Source organism: Manacus vitellinus, unplaced genomic scaffold (genome assembly GCF_001715985.3).
Source record: "Manacus vitellinus isolate BGI_N305 unplaced genomic scaffold, ASM171598v3 scaffold_4_pilon, whole genome shotgun sequence".
Taxonomy (NCBI): domain Eukaryota; kingdom Metazoa; phylum Chordata; class Aves; order Passeriformes; family Pipridae; genus Manacus; species Manacus vitellinus.
Genome location: NW_021940604.1, coordinates 22,708,307 through 22,735,439, shown reverse-complemented (window position 1 = coordinate 22,735,439; position 27,133 = coordinate 22,708,307). Strand labels below are relative to the sequence as shown.

The 27,133-nt window shown below is 39.1% G+C and overlaps 1 long non-coding RNA gene across 1 annotated transcript; it reads right to left on the bottom strand.

Moving 5' to 3' along the window:
- Nucleotides 1–1,862: 1,862 nt before the first annotated feature.
- Nucleotides 1,863–27,133, bottom strand: LOC108640684. The gene is made up of 3 exons (XR_001921382.2): nucleotides 27,094–27,133; nucleotides 21,581–25,923; nucleotides 1,863–3,410 (listed from the first exon to the last, which is right to left on the bottom strand). It is a non-coding gene; the product is annotated as an uncharacterized LOC108640684 (long non-coding RNA).

Here is a 27,133-nt window from a genome sequence, read left to right as displayed (position 1 = left end):
TTGTCAGAGTGAATTTAATTAGCAAGAGAAATCCAAATGGAACAATGACTGGTAATTGTTGCTAATGATGCAAGTGTATTATACCAGCTTAGATGAAATATTGGGTTGCAAGCAGCACTGAAAGGCAAAGGAATATTTACAGTAGTACATAAAACACTACAAGTCCTTACCTCACTGCTCTCAGGTGTGGTTGAGCTGAGCTCCCACCTGTAAAACAGCAGTGACTTGTCAAATGCTTCCTGGTCTCCACCAAAATAAAATGCTGGAAAAAATGAATGACCTGCCGAGCACTAGTAGGAGAGGTGGTCTGTGTCTGGGCTGAAAGCTATGCCCTGCTTTGCTTTCACTAACACAAACCTCAGCTGCCTACAGAGCTGATTTAAAAAAAAAAAAAAAAGAACCTCAGCTGCCTACAGAGCTGATTTAAAAAAAAAAAGGACCCTTTTTACTTGCACAGTCTCTGGACTGTGTCTCCAGCCTGGGGGTCAGAGCACCCTGGCTGCCAGCCGTTGGTGCTGCTCTTGGCATTGCCTTTCCAGCTCCACCAAGCAAGTGTGGGGCGGGCCGCCATCCAAATATTTTGAATTCAGTTTGGATCGTGAATTATGCAATACACACAGGCACACACACAAACCCTATTCTATTGTTTCTGCTAAAACAGGTGGCAGAAACAACAGGAGGTGGGCATGTAGATCTTTCTGACTGTACAGTGAGCTGTGCATCTGAATTTGTTGGAAAGATCTGGTCCAGCGCCTGCATTTTTGTTAGCAGTCCCCAAACTAGAGTGCTGATCACTGGCATTCTCAATCTGTGGAAACTGCCATGCTTAGACAGCCAGTGGAGCCGAGACAACTTGTAGCAGTCATGGATTTGGTCCAGTGCCGAGCTTCAGCTCTCATGTGAGATGGCCCTGATCCCATGCCTTGTTTCTCTCCTTCTAGCCTTCAAAATGTTTTGGACTGGTCTTTAGTTCAAGACCTACTTGTTCCTCTGAGGTTTTGTGGTAGGATGGGTTTATAAGAGAGGAATTGTATAGAAATATTGAGAAAGGTGGTTCAAGCTGTAACATTTTGTTACACAAGTTACATGTTTCTTTGGCATTACTATAAACGTAAATGTGATGGGAAGCCTGGACAATTGAAACATTTTCTGCTTATTCATCCTTCCAAATGTGTGTGGGTAACACAACCTGATACAGGCAAAAATGCAGAATCTCCCTTGCATTATTAACATTTTCTGTGGCATGAAAGATGAGAGTTATAATGGACGAGAGTAAGTGTAAGGAAGTGTAAGGAAGAACGAGAGTGATAGTTTTAAGACTTCCATGTCTGCAGAACACTGTATTGTGGACCACAATGTGCAAGTTGGCTGATAAATATCCCTTCATCCTTATGGTGTTGGAGTGTTGGAGATGAAGTTGGACATTCAGCTAAAATGAAAATATTTTAGTCAAAAAAGAAAAAAGTTTATACTAACATTTGCAGAACTTGAATAAAAACAAACAAAGGGGATGGTAAAATCTAATTCAGATACTTTTGTTTGAAATATCTTTTAAGATTCTTCTGAGATAGTTGATGTCTTATAAAAACTCTCAAAATTTCAGCAATAATTTTCAGTATTTTTTTATATAGATTTGGAAAAAATTTTAAAAACATAGAGAAAAGAAACCTTTCCTCTGTGTAGTCCTCTTCCTAATGCAGGTTTGAGTCATTATAATGAGTCCATGATAGGCAATGAGTTCTGCCAAGGACATGTAAGGTTAAAAATTAAAAACCTGTGAAAGTACTCAGCACATTTAATACATTTGAAGGACTTTTATTTGAGGTTTTTTCCAATGACTGGCATAGAAGTTTTTTCATGTATCTAAATTCATACTTAGAAATCCATTTTTCACAGTTAAGAGTGTCATCATAACCTCAATTTTGTCTTACAAATAATGATGAGATTTGACTTTTTCTATGCTTTTATTTCTTCAGGATTACAAATGATTTTTTTTTTATTTCTTTTTGTTCTTCAGCTGTGTCAAGGAATTTTAAAGGTAAACAAAATTTTGCAATTGAAAACAAAATTCCTACACTGTCAGACAACCCTTATTTGAAACACCAGGAGTAAATTGTTTCTTCGCAAATTATTTGCACAAGTGAATACATAAAAAAAATCTCAGTTTTTTTTAGATATTCAAACTCAGTTGAACAAGGTACTGTGGAGACTGAATGTACAACCCGGCATAAAACCTGGTCCAGCTCTGAGCAGGGGGTTGTACCATATGAGCTTCAGAGGTCCCTTCCAACCCAAATTATTCTATGTTACTAAAATTAAATTTTCTTCGCAATTTTTAGTATAGTCTTTCTAGACTTATTGTAATCTAGAGTTTTCCAGATTTGAACACTTTTTTTTTTAATCAAACCCTGGTTCAGAGTTCATTTTTCTCGTCATTATTATCAGTTACAATAAATAAATCTGATATCTTCAACTGGAGGGCTAGGGAATGATTAAAAATTACAAGGAGACCTCTCGGTATCACTTTAACAAGAGTGAACAAATGCTCAAGAGGAATCTTCACAAACCATTTTGCTAATTCACTTACAAATACTGTGTAAGAAGGCATAACAGAACCGACTGGATCATATTATAACCAAGCTTTATTCTCTAACAGCTTCAATATACTTACAAAAACCTTATGTCTTTATTACCCCAACCCATCACACTGTAGCTAACGTAAATCACCTGGTGTTTTAAATGTACTTTTACAAAGAAATCTCTGTAATGCAAAATTCTCACTTGAAATTATCAATTGATGGATCATTTAAGAATACAAAAATAGGAGAAGTATGGCAGTACAGGTCGAGATGGGCTCTCCAGTATAGAGCTGGACTCTTTCTTTTGCAGTAACTCAGGGAACATGCCATACCATACATATAGTCCCCAGAGTAGTCAAGAAGAATGTAAGTCTTATTTATTCTAGAATCCATGAACCTGCATAAGTGAAAATACTTTGTGTTGTTAAGCCATAGATGAGTCTTCCAAGTTTGTTTCTTTTAGCACGGCTCCTGTGGGTTTTCAGAAGCTACAACTATCTCACCTGTGACTGAGAGTGACCTAGAATGACTCTTTCTGTGTCACAGGCACAGAAAGTTTTTATCAGAAACCTAAAGGACAAAAATTGTAATGACATTTATTGATTCAATGGCTTCCTCACTTTTTTTTTTGGATGTACACTCAATGCTATCCCAAGATGCTGTCCAATGTCAGTGTCCACTACTCCTTTTTGTCCACGACTTCTCTATTCATTTGCTTTGCTGTGGGTTGATGTTCTGTCTTGTCTATTAATACAGAACTGGAGGAGGCAGCAGCAGGAGATAAAAAACCAGCAGCTATCCAGCTGGGATAGGAGAAATTGTGTTCCCAGCCTGTGAACATGGAAACGTGAGAGAGATCTGTGTCAGAGCAAGATGAGGTTTACAGCTTCTAAATTCCACATCAGTCCTAACACCTAATCTTTGCTGTTGGACATTTGTTCATCTCCTGAAAAACATTGGTTAACCCCCCCCAATACTTTTTAACGTCATCTCCTGAATGCAATAAACCTTCTTAACATTATTAAATGTGATTATCAAAGAACAAAGAATTTGCCCTACTGTCTTTATGATGTACAATTTACATACTATCCCATCCTTCCAGTACAGGTTGGTAATTTTTAAAGGGCACTAAAATATGATAATAACAAGTATGCTTACTGATGTATTATGAAATGTATCCCATTAGTCACTTTATATCTGAAAGGCAGAAAAAATTTCCACCTAGCAACAGAAAGGCTTTTAGGATTATAAAAAAATATTTGGCAGGCAGTAGGCGTGCTAAACTATGCCAGGAGGAACCCAATTGGAGGTTTCTAGAAACAACAGGAGCATAAATAAGTTGTCATCAGTGTCTCCCACCACAGAGCTGGAAGAAAATTCAAAGCTTTGTAACCTGAAGGAGCTACAGAGAAGCAAAGGGCAGCCTGGTGGCAGCCATGGGCTGGCTCTAGGAGGAACCATTGCCCTCCAAAGCCACGGGGAGAAACATGACAGCAGATACTCCAGCTCACCTGATCCCCTCTGTGCCGTGCTCCTGCTCGTCATGTGGGCCACAAAGACAACACTTCACTTTCTTAGCTTAGAAAAAATGATCTACTACCAAAAATGCCCAATTAAGTGATGGTACTGGTGAGACAGATAGCGAGATTCTTGCTAAGAATTCTTTTTTTCCTTCCTAGATAAGAACATAGCTGGTGCAAGAGATCTTACCATTGGAAAGCAGAACAAGCAGAACACTTTAATTTTGGACACAAGGCAAGCCAGGCAAATGACAAGAACTTTTCCTCTTTATTTATATCCAATGCTGCCTAGAAAATTTTGTTTTCTGTGACTTGTAATTTATTCAGGAATAGAAATGTCCTTGATGGGCCAGGTAAAGTCTTTTTCCAAGAGAACTGTGTTTTAAACACATTAAAATTTTCATTCAATTCTTTTCCTTTGGAGAAGGAGATCTTTTAGCAGAAAAGGACTATGCAGCCAGCAAGCCTCCTTGTGTAGCTCAAGAGTGGCCTGCTGAGGAGAAATAGGCAGCAATACTTAATTTCCCGGATGCATCCAAGCTCAGGACCAGGAGGTTCAGAAGGCTTTAGTGAAGATCAGAAATATTTTCTTGCCTCAGCAGGACATGTACCTTAGCTACACAGCACTACATTCCCTACAGTCATCCTAAAATGAGGTGAAGGAGTTGCTTTTTCCCCTTTCTGAAGTGACACCACTTTCATGTCTGATCACAACGAGTAAATGACCAAAATGAATATAAACAGGAAGGACATCGACTGGTTGGAGCAAGTCCAGAGGAAGGCCACCAAGATGATTAGAGGGATGGAGCGAGCACCTCTTCTATGAGGAAAGGCTAAGAGAATTGGACTTGTTCAGCCTGGAAAAGAGAAGACTTCAGGGTGACCTAATTGTGACCTCACAGTACCTGAAGGAAGCCTAGAAGAAAGACGAGGAGAGACTGTTTACATGAGCATGTAGTGATAGAGCAAGGGGGAATGGCTTTAAACTAAAAGAGAGTAGGTTTAGATCAGATATTAGGAAGAAATTATTTATTGTGAGGGTGGTGAGGCACTGGAACAGGCTACCCAGAGAAGCTGTTGATGTCCCAAACCTGGAATTGTTTAAGGCCAGGTAGGATGGGGCTCTGAGCAACCCAGTCTAGTGAGAGGTGTCCCTGCCTATGGCAGGAGGGTTGGAACTAGGTGATTCTTTAAAGTCCCTTCCAAACTAAACCATTCTATGGTTCTATGATACTATTGCAAGAGCATAATGAATGCAGATCACCTCTCTGTCTGGCTTCTGGTCCTGGAGGGAGCTGTTTTATTTACAGGACACTCTGCTGCACATTGAAGACCACCAGAGGAAGGAGGCCTGAGAAAGGACAGGCTTTTCCAGCCCCAGCCTTATTGAAGAGGTAGGAGATACACCTGCAGGAGTCAATGTTCCTGCTCTCTCTCCAAGAATCATTACATGGACATTTCTGGATGTCTGTTTGCCAGGAGAAATGGACCACACCCTCAACTGGGACTCACTAACACTCTCCTCCAGGATGGCGTTTGCCTTATTTTATTAGTAGTGAGCGACAGTATTTGTGCTAAACCTTCGTGAAAGGCTCTATGCTGTACAAGAGGGCAGCAGGGTCACTCCAAACTGAGTGTTTGACAACACTGAAAAGCAATGAAATGCTGTCTGTGCCTCCTGCAGCCTGCTCCCCAAATGCCAAGCACAAGTGGCCCAGTGGCACCCCCATGGAGGATGCTAGCGAGCAAAACAGTGCTGGACAGGGGAAAGTGGTGTGCTGCTGGTTATCTGAGAAGACATCAGATACTTTCTTTCATATTCACACCTACTGGAGAGGGTGCTGGGACTGATAAACCTCTACCTGGAGTAAAACTCTTCCCACCCTTTATGTTAAAGAGAACCCACTTTACTCTAGTTTGGAGAGAAGTCATAAGCTATAATTTGAGGACACCTAAAATGGCTGTGCACTTCCCTTCTGTTCAACCTAGTCTTTGTGTTCCCTATCATGAATTAGGTAAGGCAAACATAGCCAGAGAAAACATGGGCTGAAACCTGCCATCAGAGCTCGGCCCCATCACACAACCAGTGCCTGAGGCTGGAATTCGATCATGAGTGAGCTAATAATAACAACACACAGCAAAGAGCAGAGTACCTTGCTGCTGTTGCTGAAAGCATGAAAAATACCATCTTAATTCAGAGAATTATTATGGCATATTATGGCAGAGCATGCCAATAAATGTGGAGCAAGCTAGAAGTGCTGTGCTATGGTATGTACTCCTATTGCAATAATAAAAAAAATTACCTTCTGAAAACACAGTTTCAGAAAAAGAAAGTATGTTCCGCTGTTCATTCAACAATAAAGACAAAAAAAGCTATGACAACCACAAAATACTCTTTCCTCCAAGTGGGCAAAAAATAAACTAAAATGAGCCAAGTTACTTTTCTGCCACTGAAAACCTGTTAAACGCCCCCACGGCCTGAAATATATTTCACACAAATTATCTGGATCTTTTTCAGATTTGTTTTCATCATTTTTAATATGTCCACTTTATAAAATTTTATTCTTAAAAACAGTAAAGCTCACAGTCAAAGAAACACAGGAACTTCAGAACCTGGTGGCACTTCATGGCTTTCATTTTACCTGGAAGTGAGAAAAAAAACTAAAAACCTTTAAGATATTTCCATGAGCTCGGTTAGGACGCAGTGCTTGCACATGTGTCAAAGTCAGCAGCATAAGTGCAGGACCCATCAGTTTGCTAGGCTGCTTCTTGTGCTGCTCCTTCTGGGAAAGCAGAAGGGGTCTGCAGACCTGCTGGAGGCTCCCTTACTTGAAGTAGGACCTCAGCTTCAGAAGGCCTGAAATCCCTTGCTCCTTGCTGCAAGGGCCTTGGCTTCCCAGCAGACTGGGAACAGTACAGGTGAAGACACTTAGGCATACCATGGGGTTGCTGTCGACTGACATCCCTCAGAGCCATCACTGGTACTCAGCACCACGGCTCCCCAGTGTCAAGTAGAACTCAGGCTGTTCTTTGCTCTTGCATGACATCCCTGTAGCAGAGTGGATAAAGCCACCATAGTACAGGAGGAGGCTGCACCACCATCCGCACAGTCAGAGCTTTCCACATGCACCCTGGGAGGTGACCTGCATTTCATTTAAGAGCAGCTTATAATTATTATCTGGGGTTTCTTAGTGAAATACTAGAGAAATCCTAAATTCGATTGGGAAAAGATCAGTCTTTTCTGTTTGCAGTTACTTGCTGGAGAGATTATTCTCACGAGCTATAAACCATTCTCCAGCAAGGAAGGAGTGTTTGGGATTTCCAGCGTTAATGCTCCTAAGAAATCATTTGACTGTCACTAATGTTATGTAAATAGATGGTTCATGTTTATACTCTACAAAATGCATTTACAAGAAAAAGGCTGACTAATTCCGAGGTCAGCTTCTAATTCAAGGTTAGTGCTCAACAGTTTTTTTTTCCTTGCCAAATAAAACCACTAAAGGCTAAATTAAAACCATGTGCTCTAACCTACCTTTATGTAGTTACTGATATAAAGAGGGTGGAAGCAATTTTGCTGTCAAATTTAATGCCACTGTCTAAGGAGTGAAGTAAAACATCCTACAGAAGCTTTTGCACAAGGACATGCATCACAAGTGCCTGACCTAGAAGGTGTGAAGTGCTCCAGTACACGAAAGCCACCCTTCAATGACCTATTACTGTTATGGATTAGAGGCTTCATTTCCCAGGAATACATTGAAATAAATAGCGATTTAATCCACAAATTATCCTCTTCATTAGGAAGAGCAATTGGCTACAAGGGGAAAAGAAAAAGGCCAGCAAGTAGACATTTGATTCTTTTTTAGACGTTTGGATATCCCAGTGATGGTGAAAGAGGCTAGGTCCATTAACTCCCTTTGACTCATACTGGATGGTAATATTGAAGATGGCTACCAAATTTCTGAAAACTATCAATTCCAAAGTTTGTACAAGCATTTTATTCTCTCTTCTAGCCATTTGTTTATTACTGCTTAAACATTATCTGGTCTTTAAGGTTTCACTTAAAACTGAAATGAAAACTAAACCCCACCCTTTTTTATTAGCTTCTTGAGTGTAAATAAAGCTTTACCTTCCCGCAGCATCTTCTTAAAACATTTCACCTGGAGAGAGTGGGAGTGAGTGCTCACTTGAGCAGAAAGTCAGTGATGCTGCTCAACTTCTGCCAGACTGGAAGTAGAGTGCAATGTTTCTGTTTAGACTGATGAACGTTTGTCTCCACGTCTCAATCCCCGTGTGTCTAAGAAATATTTGGCCCAGGTCTGTGAATGTGTGTCAGGGTGACAAAAACTCAAGCAGATACAGTGCTTGTTGAGCAATGGGACTGCGGGGGACAGGCAACTAGCTCCCATGCAGAGCCAGCCTGGTCAGGAGCTTCTCAGCTCCTTGGATACTGAGCTAAGGACCCTGCTTGGGGTCATGTAACTTCTCCCACAGATCCCAAACAACACTTCTAGTGCTTACAGCTGCAGACAAAAACCTTCAGTTTATAACTGGAGAATTCAGCTGTGAGGCATTCATCTGCAGAGCCAGCTAGCTCAGAGAGTAGATTTCTTTCTGGCAAAAATCATTGTGGTTATCTGAAGTAATCTGCTAACATTGAAGTATAAAATACAAATTGGATTATGAAATACATAACAAATATTTGCACTTTATTGCCTCAGTAAAAACAGCCAGTTAATTTGTATTACTACGGTTTCCACCTGTTCCACAGCATCAAATATTTCATCTGTCCAAGAGCTCAAGTGTCCTATTTCCCACAATGTCCAGCTTTCATAATACACTCATACATCACAGTGGCCAAGTGCATAACACAGACTACAGGGGCTGAAGGAAATACAAATAACAGTTAACTGTAGGATATATCTTCAATTTAGTGAAGGCCAGGAAATAAAGAGCATCCATTTATTTAACAGTGCCGGGCAGGAACAGCACGGGCATATGGCAGCCGAGTGCAGGGCTGGGTTTGCCGTGCTTGGCTGTCTGCTTCCACCGAGGTCAGAAAGGCTCCTCTCCCCTACACAGGACTGGAAGGACCCCTGCAGCCCACAGCCAGTCCAGGGTGGAGGTGTCAAATGAGTCTCCCAAATGCTGGGTATTTGCGTTACCTGCAAATGTACCCTGTCCAAAATAAAAATAACAGACGTGGCTCTGGGTTCAAGGCACTGGCTCAGACACTAAACTGAGGCTGAAAACCATTGCCTGAAAATTACTGAATCTGTCCAGAGCAAAACAAAGATCTCACAACTACTATGAAAAATGCTAAGTATTCACTCTCCCAAGAGGATTTCTCAGATGCTAAAGCTTATCTTTCTCTGGTGAAATCTCTCTTATTTCCCAAACCCTCTTCTCATTTCAGGTGTTACATCCATATAGTACCTTTAAACCCAAAAAAACTTAATTTTTTTGCCAAATTGAACTATCATCAAAATGTAAAAAGATCCCTTTTAAATACATGCTCAGATTAGAGGTGGTGACACTAGAAGAACTGCCATTAGGATCATCTCATATGCAAAATTTTTGTGTCTAAAAGTGCTGACAAAACACTTTTATAGTAGGCTCAGTACTGCCTGTAGATCTAACACAGTATCCAGGGATGGGACCCGGCACTGAGTGGGAGTAATCAGAGGGATTATAACCTAACATTGGGCCTGTATAACTTCAATGGTTCACATTGCATCTGTACCCAGATTCTGACTATGACTATAGGGGTAACATGACTTCCATGAGGCAGGATATACCACCTGAAAAGAAAGAGCTTTAGGCTTTTGGATTTAGTGGAGAAATGGTTTTGAGTGGATCAGCCAAGATAGCAATAATTGTCATGAGGTTTAATGTAGCTTGTGCATCTCTCAGTTGCTTAGGGTGGATTTTCAGATATAAGAGTAGGCAAATTGAGAAGACTGTGAAAATAATCCTAGCATAGCTTCCAACAACAGCAGTAAAACTTTTCTGTTGCTAAGAAATGTGAAATTACAAAAAACAGTAATACCAGTTGCTGTAGAACCAACAAAAGCATAAAATATTGTTAGCTGCAGTAATTCATTATACATCATCTGATTAAAAGAACCTGAGAAGTAGCATTTTCCAAGATATGCCCTTAGACAAAATTATATGTTTTGGCAGAAAAGGTCTTCTGTAGTGACACGTACATAGTGAAGCTCTTTGTGTGCTGAGAAAACAATTTAAAAAAACTTTACTGAAGAGAGTATATTTTGGACACTTTTCAGTAAAGACTCAATCATCTTAAAACACTTCCACAGATTTTTCACTGTTTGACCGGGGATTAATCAGTTATTTGTTTGCATGATTTCAATATGATAATGAAGTAATGTAAGAAATTTTTAAAAAAATAAAATAAAAATCAGATCACAACCAAATTATTTGAATTTCAATACTATCCTTAGTTGGAGATGCCAGTATTAACTTTGGGAGATACTACTTTCTACAAATCTAATGAAAAATGAGAATGAATGATTGCTGCCAGCTAACTGTTGAAATAATATATATTGCATACCTCCATAATAGATGATCATTTAATCTTCATTTAATCTTGAGGATTATGCTTAGCTTTCAGTCATTCAGGGGGTTTAATCATCTTTACAAATGTCAGAATTACCATCCTTTGTCAAAGTTCAATCCATGGGACCGATAAGGCATGCTTTCACATAGCAGTTTATATCGTAAAGTTGAAAAATCTTAAAATGTTTTCCAGCTAATAGAAGTTATTTTTGTCCAGTAGCTAAGAATTGCTCAATTGCAATTTTAAAATTCCTTAAGGATGAGAAAGATGATGATGAAGAAAAAATGTTTTCGGTGAGTGAATACTCCTTATCTTCATCTCATGCTGTGCTAAAAGTTTGACTGCTCTAATTTTAAAGCTATCTAATCTTTTATGTGCTAAAGCATATGAAATCATCCATTATTAGAAGTATGAACTACAAGAAGAGTTCATTTATTTGGTGTTATATATAACCTTTATATAAAATGCATTATGTGATTAAAAGTTTTTCATTTAGTAATATTCATTAAGTCTCAAACTTTTCTTTCAGAGAACAAAATTGCTTCAACCTGATTGAGATATTTTATCTGGGGAAAAAAATGAATTACTTTTGTACAAATAGTATTATTGTCAGTGAACAGTTTGACACTTGATTGGATGTGAATCCTGTGTATAAAGGATGTTCTTTACTGGGAGATCCATTCAAGTGAGTGTACAGGCCTCAGGAGTCTCACACTGGAAAACAGTCACACATTCTTCCTTCAGAAATGCAAGTTTTTAAATTTCTTAGAACATGTGGAATGTGTTATATTCATTTCACTGTTGCATCTGAGGCATGCATAAATATTTTTGTTGTACACACACAATTGGAAAGAGTGCAAAAATCTATTAAAGGAAAACTCTACTTAAGGTTGAGCTTTCAATTTAGAGTGATTTTAATAGTAAGAAATTTTACAAAAGATATGTTTAAGTGTAGGAAAGCAATGCCTATCAGTTTACAAAAAAACTGAAGCTTATCAGCATGGAATGCCACTCTTGAGAGCAGTGGACATTTCCAACATGGAGAAAATCAGACAGTACTTGAAAGGAAAAATAGCTTTCCCCTGAAATGTCCTTTAAAATAATGTTCATAATTCCTACCCAAAACGGTGGCTAATCTGTCCAAGAATTTTGCTTTCAGGATAGATGATTTATTTTACGATGAAAAAACAGTGTAAGCCTGCACTCATGGTTTTAGTTTAGTCCTAGGACTTGGGGGTTTGTTTTTTTGTTTTCAAGTGTCACTAAATCTTTCTCCCTGCTCCTCTGCTGCTAGATTAATTATTTTCTGTGCAAGGGCCCTTCTTTCAAAGTCCTCCATTATTCTGTTTTGACCATACTGGGGAACTTATCCAAGTCAACAAAAAGGCAGCCTTGATCACAGAGGGGCTGTTGATGAAGTGGATGGTTTCATATATTACTGGGGGAGAATTGCCTTAACATCGCCTATTCACACTGCTGTGCCAGGTGCATCCACTTACATGGCTCAAAACGCTGCTACCACCACATCCTCCGCTGCCAAGACCATTATGTGCTCTGAGTGATGGAGCAAGAGGCAGGACTTAGATCTTCTCTGTTGGGAAGCAGAGGGAGAGAGACCGATCTTTGTGTCTCAAAAAAAAAATCTGCTGTAGGGAGCCTTTTAACTCGCTGCGGCTCTGCAACTGTGAGTGCTTTGGAAGAAGATGGGGAGGAAAATAGCAGGAGTTTAGAACAAGACTCTGCTCTGCATCACTGCCTCAAGATACTGTAAAGAGGACAAAGGGAAACTGGGATATAAATAGAGAATGACATTTTCCTTGCATTGTCCACAATGAATACATTTGTACATGAACAAAATCGTTGGAACGAGACAACATGCATGCCTGATGTTGAAGAAAAGCTTGTTTGTGCTTAGTACATTGGAGACATTGTTCGAAAATAGTTCATCCTTTTGTAAATATTGCCTCGGCATTGGTGCCAGGGTCACTGTTGCTTTGCGCTATCAGCTGAATAAGTATCAGTCATGCACATGCTGCTGGGAGAAATTTTAATACGGGCACCAGATTTAAAAGGAGAAAATTATCCTCTTAAGGACTGTCCCCTTCGTTTGTAGTTAATACTCCCTGCTTTACTCTTACTATTCTTTCTTCCAAACTTGCCCTATTTTCTTGCACCTAAAGGGTGTTTCATACGTGTCACCAGGAAATAAAACTTGTCCCATCCCTCAGGCACTGCTAGCGTCTGTATAGAAAGCAGACATCCTTTTCTGACAAAACCCTGGTTGGAGGACATCTTGCCTTTGCTTTTCATCTCCAGTGATACAGCTACAGTAGAGCCAGGCTATGCTCCCTTCTCGTGCAAAGTGGTTAATGTCAGCTGAGCGGCGCCGCGATGGAGATCTTGGCTGTTTGGTTTGTTTGCTTGTTTTCTGGAAAGACATTTATGTGGCAACATTTCTTTTTTTTCTTCAGAAGTTCTGAGAATTCAGCAAAACAAAGACTTGTACTACATACAAAACCAATAATAAAGTATGTTCTGCACTCAGTGAAAGCCTCCTTGTATTCCCTGAGCAGAAGGCAAATATGACGAACAAGATACTTTTGTATTCATCCCCATACCCAGATATTTTGGCAAGATAAACCACAATCTGAAACTACAAAAATTGCAGGAACCTCCAGCATTTCACAGTAGCAGGCAAATACAGATATCCCTCTGACACAGTCAAATAGATGAGGGAAAAGTGAACTCCTGACTTGACCAAAAAGTAGGCAATGGTAAAGCGGAAAATTACACCTTTAAAAAATGCTATGATGTCCAGGCAATTTTGAAAATGTTTCTCTACCCTAAAAAAGGTATAGTTCAAGTTCAAACAAGATATAGTAGCAGCTATTGTACCAGGCTTACACAGTGTCTGAATATAATGATGCCACACATCCCAAAGATTACTATATTCTGCCGCTCTCTACTTTTATCTCTATGGCCATGGCCCAGGGTTGAAAAGTGGCACTCTTCAAATCAGGCCTCCAAATTTTACAGTCGGAAGTGGGATTTTCATTAGGCTTCCTGACAGAACAGGGACATCAGAAGTGTTTTTCTTGCAGCTTGCAGTGCACCTGGTTTGAAGTCAAGCTGTGTTGTGCTCACCCACCTTCACCTGGGCAAAAGGGCCAGGAACTCAATGGTGGAACAAGGGTAAGGGGACAAGAGTCCCACTCTGCTGCTGGCTTGCTTGGTGACAGTGGACAACTTCTGAGAGAGCCCTCTGGGAAGGAAAAGGACAGTGGCATAGGCTGGAACCTAGGGAGGATGGAACTAGATACTCTTTAAGGTCCATTCTGACATGACCAGTTCTGTGATTTGTGATAGGTAGGCACCACGGGAATCCCAGTTTGCTAGGAGGCCCATACGCTTTAATTCAACAACTGCTTTTATGCATTTGACCTCTGCCTGCATTTATGGCACAGAAGATGTTCTCTTCCCAGCTCAGATAGACTTGCCCTTTTACCACCTTGATTGCAGTTGTGGGGTTTTTTTGCCATGTTATTGCCTTTTATTTTTTGCCATGTTATTACAATAATAAAGATTTCATATTCTGCTATCTCCTTAAAAAAAGGAAAAATAGTCTACACATCAAGGACGAATGTCCAAAGATTGTAGTAATTAATTTATGGAAAATTTACTTCATATCTGATAATAATGATATGCTAGAAATTACTCCATCCTATGTCACTTCAGGCTTTCCTGATAATACCTTAATGCAGGCAACTTTTATGTCTTCTACTTCAGGTCTGCCATTCAGGAGCTATTTGGAGTTTGTGAAATATTAGATAATTGTCTGTATAACTGCTGCACCTTTTTTTTTTCTCAGAAGTGATGCCACAGCCCCACCCAAACTAAAACATACCTATGCTTTCACAGACTTAAGAGTCAACTAACAATGATAAAAAACATAGAATTGAAAAAGAAAAAAAGGCAGACCACTAAAATTCATTTTTCACTCTTTATTATTATTACTCAAACCTTTTGTGGATACTGCACAAGGTGATAAATGGATTTTTATTTTTTTCTAGATTTGTTCTGTAGTTTTTGTAACTAAAATGTTGAGAAGACTGCTCAAAGAAAACTACACTATCCAGACAGCTTTTTTTGAGCTCTGAACCCTTAGCCCTCATCTCAGTGTAGTTCTCTGCACATTTTCCAGTACTGCAGTGAGGCCGGGATTCCATCCTTCCTCTTTCAATGGTTCAAAAATAATAAGAAAATCTAGGGGTCAAAGGAAAACAAAATTCTTTTGCAGTAAAATTAGGTTGACTAGAAATGTGAATTTAAAAAAGAACTAGAATCTATTTCTGTAGCATACACTGCAGTGGCTTTCATATATGGTAGAACTCAGCAGACCTTCTGAGTAAAATTTGTAAATTTTATTCCAAAAAATCAGAGTAAAAAAGTTCCTCCAGCCCAGCAGAAAATGAAGATAAAAAAGTTGCCATTGTAGAAGTTTGGACTGATTACTCAAAGAAAAAGAGGACTGAGTAGTCAAGGAGACAGTATATACTAATCCTAAGCAGATACAGCTTCCCTCCCTACTTATGCTTTGCAGTGGGTATAGAGCCTCAATCTTGTCCCATATTTCTGGTAAGCAGAAAGGAAGTTTATCCATACCTTCATAGGACAGAATGATAATGAAAACATTGCAGTACAATGGAGTTATTTCAAAATACTGCTTCTTTCAGTATTGGGTGGTGCTTTGATAGACCATAAATATAAATATTCAAGAGAAAGCACTGTCAACAAAGGAATGTCCTATCTTACATCCTGGGTGTGATTTAAAGTAAGCAATTTTATTAATAGGATTCTAGCAGTAGCCTATACAAGGTTTTACCACTGTCTTTAGATGACACCCTGACATCATAAACACAGTGTATTATTAATTATAATTTGCTTTTATCATCCAGGTGTCCCGCTTCAGACCAGGGACCTTTCCTCTAGGCACTGTAAAAATTCATTAGAAATGTGTCCGGAGAGATTAAGATGAGTATCTGGCTACATCTTGGCCTTGATTGCAAAAGAGCACACTGTCAAGAATCTTAATAACATATTTACTGATGTTCAATTAGACGCTAGAGAACAAAATTGATTACTGTGCTTAAAAATATTTGCTGCCACCTTACAGCAGTGAAAAGTGTTAGCATCCATCATGTATATGGCAAACCCGTTGGCTGAACATCAGTTCCTGCAATCACCCTCCATGCCTTGCAGAAGAGCTGCTAAGTGGATCCAGCCCTGCTTCCCCCTTGCCTTCAGTTTTCCAAGTGTACCTGATCAGCAGGGACAGGCAAGGCTGTGGAAGTCTGGGAATAAAAGCCCTCTGAAAATGTGACGCCCTTCCTGTCCATCTCTGGTTAATGGATGCAACGCTTTTTAACTAGTTCTTGCAAGACAAGCTCCACATTGTCCTGAATGGCTTTCTGCATGTGATTGTGTTTCACATTTTCTGAGCACAAGTGATCTGAATCACAAATGATATCACAGATGCGATTTAGTCAGGAAACCAGATACTAGAAGTCCCACATATGCACTTGCTATAACCTACACATGTGTTTGCTTCTTTCCCAGCTGCATCCCTCCAGTGTTCCACTGGGTCAGTTCAGGACCTTTGCAGACCCTCATATTTAACTTCTAAGCTCCTATCTGCAGTTGAAACTCCTACTAGTTCCTTGGTGTGCAGACATGGATTTAATTACATTTTTACTTCCTTTATTAATGCACGGGACACAGTCATTCACTTCCACTGCAACAGCCTAGTCCTCTTGTGTATCAGCAGCAGCTCCCTGCTCTTGCCTTGTTAGCAGATTTCATCAGTACAGTGGATACATGGATTGTGTTGTTGGCACAGGGTCATTAATGAAAATATTAAATAATCTTGATCTCTGAGTTATTCCCAGTTGCCTCATCTAGGAAATCATGTCAACAGAGTCTGCTATCATGTCTCTTTTGCCCAGTGTTTTGTGTTCTTTATTGTTACAACCCTGGCCACAATGCTTTCTCTTGCTTATCAATAATTTTCAGCATGGCACTGAACAACTCCTTTACTATTATTAATACATTTGATCTACGAGGATAAAAGAGGGGAAGAGAGGTGCAAATGAGGGTCAAAGTATTCTACATACTCACCTTCATCACCCCTTAGTGTGTTTCCAGCAGTGCCATGGCTATCCTTTTACACTGTTTCTTTTCCTTTTGGCTTTTCTGAAGGTGGAGGAGAAACCTGTGAAGCAAACTGTTGTTTTCCTTTACTACAGTGGGATTTTTTTGTTTGTTTGTCCAATATTGGCTTTCTAGCTTTGATTTTGCAATGTTTTTTAAACACACGTGTTGCCATGCATTTATGCTAAAGGCAGCCAGGCCAAAGAAACATGTGCAAGACTTGGAAAGTGGTAGAAAAGTTTTACACAGCACCATAATAATAGGGGTTTTTAAAATTTTGTTCTGTCCCTTTCTTTGTAATTCCTAATGTTTTGCTTGCTTTTTGAACACTGCCAAGCAGGGAAGCATTTATTAGAACCTCACAACACTGCTCAGGAGGGGTAGCAGCCAGCTGAGACCCAGTCATTCCCCCCTGTGCATCACAGGGAAGTTATCTACACTGAGGTTCATCTGCTGTTTTGTTGCTCAGTTACTCAGCTTCACAGTGTCTTCCTTCATCCTGTCTTCGTGTTCACAGTAATCTCTGCAACTTTTATTCATGCCCCTTCACAGAACATTTCTGAGCATGCTGTACAATGCTGGTGGAGGTGCTCTGCTATTTGACTCCCATCACGTTCATTTCTGACCTTTGCTTCCTCTCTTTTCATGTGATGTTTGCCCACGTGAGAAGCTGCCTCTTTGCCCATGCAGCTTAACTCCTTTGAGAGCCTCCGGTAAAAGATGTCAAATGTCTTTTTTTAATTCCTGCTAAGTGTGTCGACAAGATCTCCCCTCCCCATACAGAGGGACTCATGAGGCATCACTTCCCTTTGCAAAAGCTGCCTGTTTCTTCCCCTGTCACCCTTACTTACCCATTTGGTCACTAATTCTTTTCTTTAACTAGTTCACTTGGCTTGGTTATCAGGCCTAATAGTCTGTACTTAACTGTATCTTTCTCTAGAACCATTGCTAAAAATTAGTAACTTAAGCCAGTGAGTTTTCCCTCAAACTAATTTTTTTTATAGAGTTGATAGTGGTTTACATATATAATCCGCCAGATGGATGTTCTTTTCTGATTTCTTCATTTGGGTATAACTTCAGGTTTTTAAAGGATGCCTTTTAACTTGTAGCAACCTTAACCAAGTTGTTTAGCTATGTTCACACTCTTTTTAAGACTTTATAGAACCTACAGGATATGATCAGCCCTCGGCTGGACTAGAAGGAAGTATGAAAATCTTGGAGCAGTAAATTGCAGGATTTAGATGCTCTTATGTCTGTGGTCTTCTCAGCTACATGCTAAAGACCCCAAGAAAATCCATGTTTCATCACCATCTCTGTGAGTGAGCTTCTCCACGAATCCTTTAGATGGAGGTAAATTGGCAAAAATCTTTAAGTTTTGTTCTGACTTTCTTAATTTCTGGGTGGGAAAACTTGGTCCTTGAATCCAAGCAGAAGAGCAGTCACCTCAAATAGGATTTTAGAAGTAATCAGAGTTTAAAAGGATGAAAAATTGGGACTGTCCATCAAGAACTTGGATGGGAGGAAGCATAGGATAAAATTGGATAAATAGAAAGTAAGAAAAACACTACTAAGCTTCCCTAAGAATGGATTATGGAATACTAGTCAGACATTTACAAAAAAAACACCAAACCTTACTTTTCTACATCAAGGAAATGGGTTGACCTAATCTGAATTTCAGGAAAACATTTGTTAATATGCTACTTGAAAAAAAAAATAAACTAAGGAAGACAGCAATTGCTAAATTAACTCTTAATATGAATAAGAGCTTGCAAAGTCGTTTTGAAGGGAAAGTCTCAAACTAGAGAAAAATTTATAGTGGATTTCCTTAAAGAATTATCTCAGACCGATCTTACTAATTATTTTCACTGACTACCTTAACCTAGGAATGATCATCTGAGGGCACAAAGTTGGGGTACTGCTTGAATGAAGTGGGGGTGGAATACTGTATAACAAAGGGCACAAAAGTCCTATTGGACTAATGCCAAAACCAACAACAAAAAAAACCCCAAACAGATTTTTTTTTGTTTAATTAAAGACAGTAATAATGTTACTTAACTTCCAGAAGCAGAGCAGAACAACTGAAATCCTGCAGATTCCTCTATTAAGAAAAAAATAAAATTTCCTACTTTTAGATGTTATTCAAGAGTATCATACAACTCTTGTACATCCCGTTCCCCCTTCAATTTCATGGGCATCACCTGTAAACTGAAAATTAACCTACAAGATCAATAGAGACAGTATAATGTGACACTAAGTCCATATCCTCTGTTGATCCTGTAAAAATGTTTCAGAATTTGGTTTCTTGCTCCCAGAGCTGTCAAACAAAGCCAGTGCAGAACATTGAGTCAGAAGTACTGTACAGCTTTCGGAAGGCTTACCTGAAATAATACCCTGTGATGTGCCTGAGGTAACCTAATACTAGAGACAACTCTTTCGTGAGCTAAGCTAGCTCACCTGTAACGCCCTGCACCGTATCATGTGCGTGTGCCAGCTCACGTCCATAGTCGTGCAAGGCACAGAGGTTCCTGAACAAATCTGGACATGCCAGGAAATTCAGAGGAAGCCCGTGGCTTGGATGAAATTGATTACACTCTTTTATAAAAAAGTCTTTTGACACCCTTGTAATGTAAGACCATTACGATAGTGCAAAGGTCAAGGTCATAAACGAGGAATGAAGAACTTCTGCTATCAGCCTCCATAAAAAAAGGGTAAGTTGGGTGTTTCAATCAGTCCTCAAGGCTTTTGAGATATTGACAGCAGGTAGTTCTAATACAAAAATAAAAGAATAAAAATAAAAATATTAGTTGTTGTGTATCTAGCAGGAATTGAAAGGTATTAATGCCTCCGTGAAAGACCGTAGCAACACCTCATCTGGAGCACTGTGCCTGCTTCTAATCCTGCAGATTAAAAGAGATTTATTGGAAATGAAGGTGCAAAGAAAGGCTAGAAGAACAGTCAGGGAAAAACACTGTTCTCTATGACAGGTATGGCACAGCTGGGTTGGCTGAACTGAGACTGAGCAGGTTTTGGCAGTAACCTATGAAAGCTCAAGGGGAGACAGACTGGAATGGACTTTATGCCAGGAGAGAGAAATATCCTTTAAACTGAAGTCAAAGACCTTGTAGAATGTGAGAGTTTCAGCTGATCATGATACACATTATCTGAAATCTTTAACCATGCAGAGGAACATAAAATCAGCTGATGATAGGGGTAGCTTCAAGATGGAGTCTGGTGTCTCTGCATATTAAGTTGAAGAGTATAACATGGATGCCAGAGAGGATCAGGCCCAACAGCAGAGGTCTTCTCCAGCCCTGCCCAAGTCAAGGACAGAGCAGACTATGAAACTCTGATTTTCAAAACATGTATCAGATTTACACATTTGTCACCAGCCAGTTTATCACCACCCGCTATCTTATATTCAATAGTGTTACACAAGAGTGTAAATTAACGTGGAGTGCAATCCTCCTAATTATTACAGTTGGGGAACAAATGGGGCCATGCATATGCAAGTATCTAATTAGTCACGTCGTGATTGCCTGTCTGTGGAAATACCCTGTTTGGCTATGAAATCATACAGCCTGCTTTGGCTTATACAATGATGTGTGTTGCTGTGACTCTTGCATAAGGAGAATTAGTCCTTCTGTTTTAATAATACTGCACCATTCTGCTCAATTCTGAGCCCTTAATCTTGCATCACATTGAAACACTGTAGTAGCAACACATAATTGTCTATTTTTCAAATTTTCCATTTTGTAAAATGCTAGTTCCTGACCTCTGCTGAATGTGTAGAGTGGCCTACCTTGACACAATATTAGATTAATACTAACTGAAAAGAGTCCCAGTGTAGCTGTAATAGAAAAAAGAATATGACTTCACCTACCCCTGAATTCCAGGTTTCGGTGTTCTTTTCTTAGAAGAATGTTATCGTCTCACTATGACACGTGTAGTTTCACAAGTTCTGTTTGTTTTAGACTGAGATGACTTGGCCTTATTAGCTCCTTCTATCCCCTTCGGTTTTGGTGGGGCCCCAAGTGCCTCCTTAGCAGTATTGCAAAAGGAAATCCCCATAAACCACATAAATCCCTCAAAAAGCTGAGGGCAAAACCGAGCTGCTCCGGCAGGCAGCGTCCTCCCCTTGCACCGTGCTGCCACGGGTGTCAATGGCAGCTCTGCAAAGAGACAGAGAACAGCTCAGCAGCCTGCAGGTTTTGCTTGCTCTCCATGGCTGAAAGGACACCTGCAACCAGAGTACCTTTCCTATATTTGCTCAATGTTTAAGGGAGCTTATTGCTGGGATTTTCAGGGCACCATCATCACTGTGGCCGTTCTGCAATTTACATATAATGGGCGACGAAACAGAAATGTAGTTTGGAGGACCAGGCATGATATAGGGTCATGTTCTCTTAGGCTGGCAAGATACTAGTCTTCCTGTTCAATTTGTAGGGCTACTGGCTCATTTCTGATTTATCACTACTTAATTTAGATGAGCGTCAGCAATGGACATTAAAAAAATATGTTTTGTGGTTTTAAATACCTGGACCTTTTTTCCAGAATATGATAATTCCTTATCTTATTGCTTATTTATAGCAATTCAGATTCCTCCCAATTACTAATTAATTTTACAGTTATTTTTACCTCCTTCCCCCTCTCCCAACATATAGAAATGTATATGCTTATGTACATGCACATAAGCATACCTCATCAAAATTATTTCAGCATAAGTATGAATACCACGAACCAAAAGTTTGGCATCCCTGCTACTGTGAAAGATGACTGCCACCTATGGGTAAGAGCTCATGTTAACATATTTAGATAAAAATTTAATATTATTCCTTTTAGTTAATTCAATTTGTAATTATCTAGCAGGACAGAGTTTTGATTCATTTGATATATATTTTGTCAATAACAATCACTACTCATCCTCTGAAAGTTGGGTATTGAACCAACTCCCTTAGGAAAGAACATCAGCTTTACAACGAATAAAAAAAATGGGGTACGACGTTCTTATTTTTCTTATTCTGAATAAAGACAACATAGAAGTACTCTAATTCCCCATGCAAAGAAAAAAGACTCATTGCTACACAGTTAGGTACAGCATATTAGATAATGCTGTATTTATTTACTATAATTTTAAAGTTTAGCCAGCTCAAGGTTTTAATACTTCGCCTGCTGCTTTCTTTTACTAAATACATACAAATAGCTTAGCTATGCAGTCTCATGAAAATGTGTATATAATCAGTATGTCATAGTAAGTTTCTTCTCAAAATTTTTCATTTTTCTTAGTAAAATGAAAGCTAAGTGGGGGAAGGGAGGCAGCAGAAAAATGAATGGCTTGATTATGTAAGCCTCGATTTTTCTGATAATCAGTCTATGCAGCATTTACCTAGAAAACTCAAAAGTAAGTAAAGACTGGAAAGCCTAACTTTTTGTATCAAAAATATGTTTTTTCCGATTCAGCTTTAAGGTACTTACAAGTAAACAGTCCAACAATTCTGTATATCTGACTACCAAAGAGAAAAAACGCTCGATTTCGGCTGCTACACTATAGTAAGCTGCATTAAAATGGACATCGGTATCTGTTTCTCAGAAATACCACACGTAAAAATAGCTGGAAGTCTAGCAAATTAATGCATGTATTTAGGTTTGGGAAAAAATCATTTTGCTCCAGTAAACAGAAGCTAATTGTAGCCATTATATTTCCCCCTTTCGGTGCCGGGACGGTATTTCGGAACAAAAAATGATGGAACTTAACAAAAGAGAAAACTGTATTAAAAAAATAGCAATTAATACTAACTAAGAATAAGTCCAATACTAATTTTTTAAAAAATCTCCCTTTTAAAGTAATCTTAGTCCCAGGCCATCTCATTTTTATTCTACTTTACTAAATATGGTAACTGGCCCATCTAAAAAACCTCTAATCAGTATTACACCAGTGCTCACCTCATACATTTTCACTAAATTTTTATTACTAAAACTATGTTACGAACCTACAAAATACTGCAAAAGCGGTCAGTAAATGTCGCTCAAATATCTGAGGGTCACACATCAACATTTCATGCTTGCTTTCCGACAGCATCAGAACCCTTTATAACCTACATAATTCAGACGCTTGTGGTAAAATCTTTGTGCTTCATAGGCAAAACCATCTTGCAGGTAAAGTAACTGCTCCACAGAAATGTATTAGTGATGTGTTTTCCTGACATATTTCAAACACTACAAAAAAAAGCATTCTCCAATTTACTTCCTTGCGTCCTCTTTGGCTACCTAATCAAACTCTCAAATGTCCAGTAACATTTCCCTGTATTTTCAAACCACAGTTTAAACTTAAACCACTTAGTCTCCTTAGATGGGAACTTCATATCAGACAGAAATTACTCCTTATCGTGTTTGACGAATCCAGCTTGAAATAAAATACCAGCACTGCATGAATATCAGCGACAAATTACTTGTTTCTGTAATTCTGCTCTTTCTTATTTTATCTCGAGAACAATTTCATAGGTATACTGTGTTACAGTGTAGACCTCCTCCCACCAACCCACTGCTTGCAAAAGGAATTTAAAAAAAATATCTTCCATGTGTCATAAAATCCGAACAGAATATAGTTGAACCTTTCAAAATTATTACAAGTAAGAAAATGGAAATAAACAAATAAGCTAGTGCCTCAAATTTACGAGAGCAACAAAAAGATTAAAAAAATTTAGAAATGCAATAGAGGATTGTTAAACTAATAAATCTATCAATGGAATATGAAACCAACCCTCCTTTCCTGGTGACACATCACTGAGTTACTACTTGTATACTTCTACTGGTATAATGGAGAGCAAGATTTTTCTGTATATAGTCAAGATGACAAATTTTGACATATTTCCATGTCAATACCTTTAAAACCGAGGCCTTCTTAAAGGACAGGGCACTCAAAAAGATCTACATGACACTGGAAAATCCAGACAGGTTTCTCCTGATTTTTTGCCACCAATGATCTCTGTGTTTCACAGAGGAAAAAAAAAATCTCACAAGTCAGGCAGTGTTCCTAATTCTCTGAAGAGCTTGCTGTTAATTTTACAGTTTTACAAAAAGACAAGTAAAATTCTGTTTCCTAAGTAAAGAAATACAGAAGGTTGCATCATGGCTGTACAAAAAGAATTCTTTCTGTTCTATATAGATGTCTCATCAATTTCACTTGAATGCTGCTTATAACAGAGATTTTACTTTAAATAATAGTACTTAATGCCTATATGGATTTTTTTTTGTTACCTAATAGCTTTGCTAGATTGGTCATGGATTTTTTACTGTGCTACGTATTCTTTCAGTACTTAGTTATATGCCTGCATTTTCCAACAGACTTTCAAAATATTACTGCATTCTGGTCTATTCCACTGTGTTTTGACACTGAAGTGCATTCAGATACTCATAATATAAAATGCTTATAGACGCACCTAAACAAAAAAACAGACTACCGTGTGATATACTGGAATGAGTGGGACTTTCTTCTGATGGGGGAAAATCTGCTTGTTCGTAATAATTTATTTTAAAGCTGGGAAAAGGAGCAACGCACCTGGAATCAACTCACTGTAAATTCCAGAAATGCAAGGAGCTTCACAAAAAGTCTGCAGTTACCTTGTTTTTTAAGTAACCATGCAGAGCTGACAGCTATTAGCAGTAGCGAGGACTTGCATAACGAGGACTGGAAGGAAAGCTTAGTACTATCCATGCCGGAGTGATTTTAAGAGAATGAAGGCACGTATTTCTTTATGATGCATTATGTAACAACACAGAGGGCACTCTGAGGCATTAAAAAAAATACGGAACCCACATTTGATCTTATACTTGTTATTTATCACACAAATATTTAATAGTGCTTATAGCGTAAGGCTTATGAAGCACCTAACATAGGAATGTTATCTGATACAAATTAGTTTGAAATGTTTTAGATGACATATTTTACGTTCTGCACATCTTTAGGAAAATATAATAGGCCCTATAATTCATTCGCTTCAAACTTCTGCAATACATGCGATCTCAGATAAAATAAAATTGTCAAAATCAGTGATAGCTGGACCTTCTGGTTCACATTAGTGCGAAGAGAAAACTGCTGTTGAGCTGACACATTGATAGATTATGAGTTCTGCCGAAGAATAGCTAAAAATGGTGATTCAATCTTGTTGCTACTATATAAGAAAAATAACAGAAGTGGAGATGGTACTCATGATATCATGTCTTTTATCAAAACCCTAAAGGGTTCTGGTGCATCGAACACATTCTCTTCCTGAGAGCTTCTGGCTCTAAAAAATAACTGTGTAAGAAACTGAAACTAAATGGGCCTATTAAAAAAACCGGTTCATTGGTGTCCTAAATTTATTTAAACATTAATATAAAGAGCAGATTGTTAAAAGACTATCTTTGGGAGGGAGGTGGGGGGGTGTCCTCTCTCTCTCTTTTTTTTTTTTTCCCCTACAGCAGAGATGCTGGTCTTGTAATGACAAAATGGAGAGCTAGGAGGATTATGAAACACAAGTAACATGAAGGGCAAATCTGACTGAAAAAGAGGGAGAATACTATTCTAATTATTTAAAACTTAGCTGGGTTAGTGCCTTCACTAACTTAAATCAATACAGTTCCCCTGAAATCAATGAGGTGACACAGATGCATCCAAGACATATCTAGCATTTAAGATAATGCGGATCATCATCTCCTGTTAGGACAGTAAACATAAGCACATGTGTATAATCACTTTTCTAAACATCTCCCTAATCTTTAGATATGCAAAACAGAACTTTTAAAAGAGGCACCTTACGTACTTCTGCTATTCTACCCCTGGTCCTCCTTTAGTTAATCTGAAACTTGCATGGTCATTTACGTTGAAGCAAAGTTAAGTTTAAATACTGACTTCTGTGCCTCAGTGCTTCATACTTTCCTGTGCTGCTGCATATCACCATGGAAGGCTCAAGATGGAGGGAATAGGGCCTTGGTGGCTTGTGCCTTCCTCCCCCAAACATCACCAAATGCTCCCGGCGCTTAATTCCAACACATCCATGGAGTTCTGCAACAACAGAAGGGAAAACAAGGCTTCACAGTCCTCATCCTTCACTGAGAGGAATAACAGGTAAGGAGAAGGAGGAAACAGAAACACAGGGGAGAATGGGAGGAACGATTTCTTATTAGAGGCTCACCTTTCCTCAAGGAAAAGAAGCCTTGACATAAACTTCATGACATCACAAAGATGCAGGCAGGTAGGCACCTCAGATTTCTGATAACTCAGTGGGTTTGTTTCAGGAAAAGATTAAACATTCTTTTAATTTTTATTTTTACTTTTACCAAGGTCTCTCCAGTAAGTATTTGCAGCTTCTCCTGCAATAATTAATGTTTCATGTTGTACAAGAATTTCTTATCTTATTAAAAAAAAAAGCTCTCCAACAAAACTGTGACTTAAGCTGTGTTCTTAATTTGAGGAGGAATGGGGAAGAAAAGTAGCAAGGCATAAAGTTCATCACCCTGCTCTAAAATGTAGGGAGAACCAGAAACTGATATTAAATAAAAAAAATGTCTCAAGCCTGTTCTGTGTTTTGCCTACAATTTTTGCACATGCATTTGCCTTTTGAATATGCAGGCCGACATCTTTAGGATATTCAGGCAACGTATTAACACGTTGTGGATACGGGAAAGAAACAAGTCAGAAATATTTGGAGGGTGTGAAGCAATAAACAGTAACCAAGCAGAAATGTTTTACGCAACACTATTACGGCTTGACAGCAAAGTAGATTTATGCATTCTCCTTTCAAGCTTGTAAGCTTGGTAACAAGTGAAATGGGTTAAATTTTCTGAGTTTGGAATACAATTGATTTATGCTTGTTCCACGATGCTACGCAGCTCTTAAATGTACGGGCTCTTGCGGCTGAAAGTCTGCTTTTAGGACAGGCCCTGCAGTGACAGGCTGCGGCATGGCAGGGAGAGACCCAGGTAATTCTGGCGGGGCAGCGGCTGGCGATGCAGGACCCAGCAGGTATCCAGCCATCCAGCCAGCCCGCCTTACGTAAGGACTTCATTTTCGTTAGGCTACATCTCGCCGCGCGAGGCACAGGAGAAGAGGCTATTCCATCTCCCGGTGCAGCCCAGTCCCCTGTGCCAGGCCCAACATTCGCATCCTCGCATTTTTTAATTTATTTTTTTTTTTCCTCCTTTCCGAACAGCACATCTACACAGTGGCGTTTACCTATTCGCTCGCGCCGCGGCTGCCATGCAACCTACGTGGG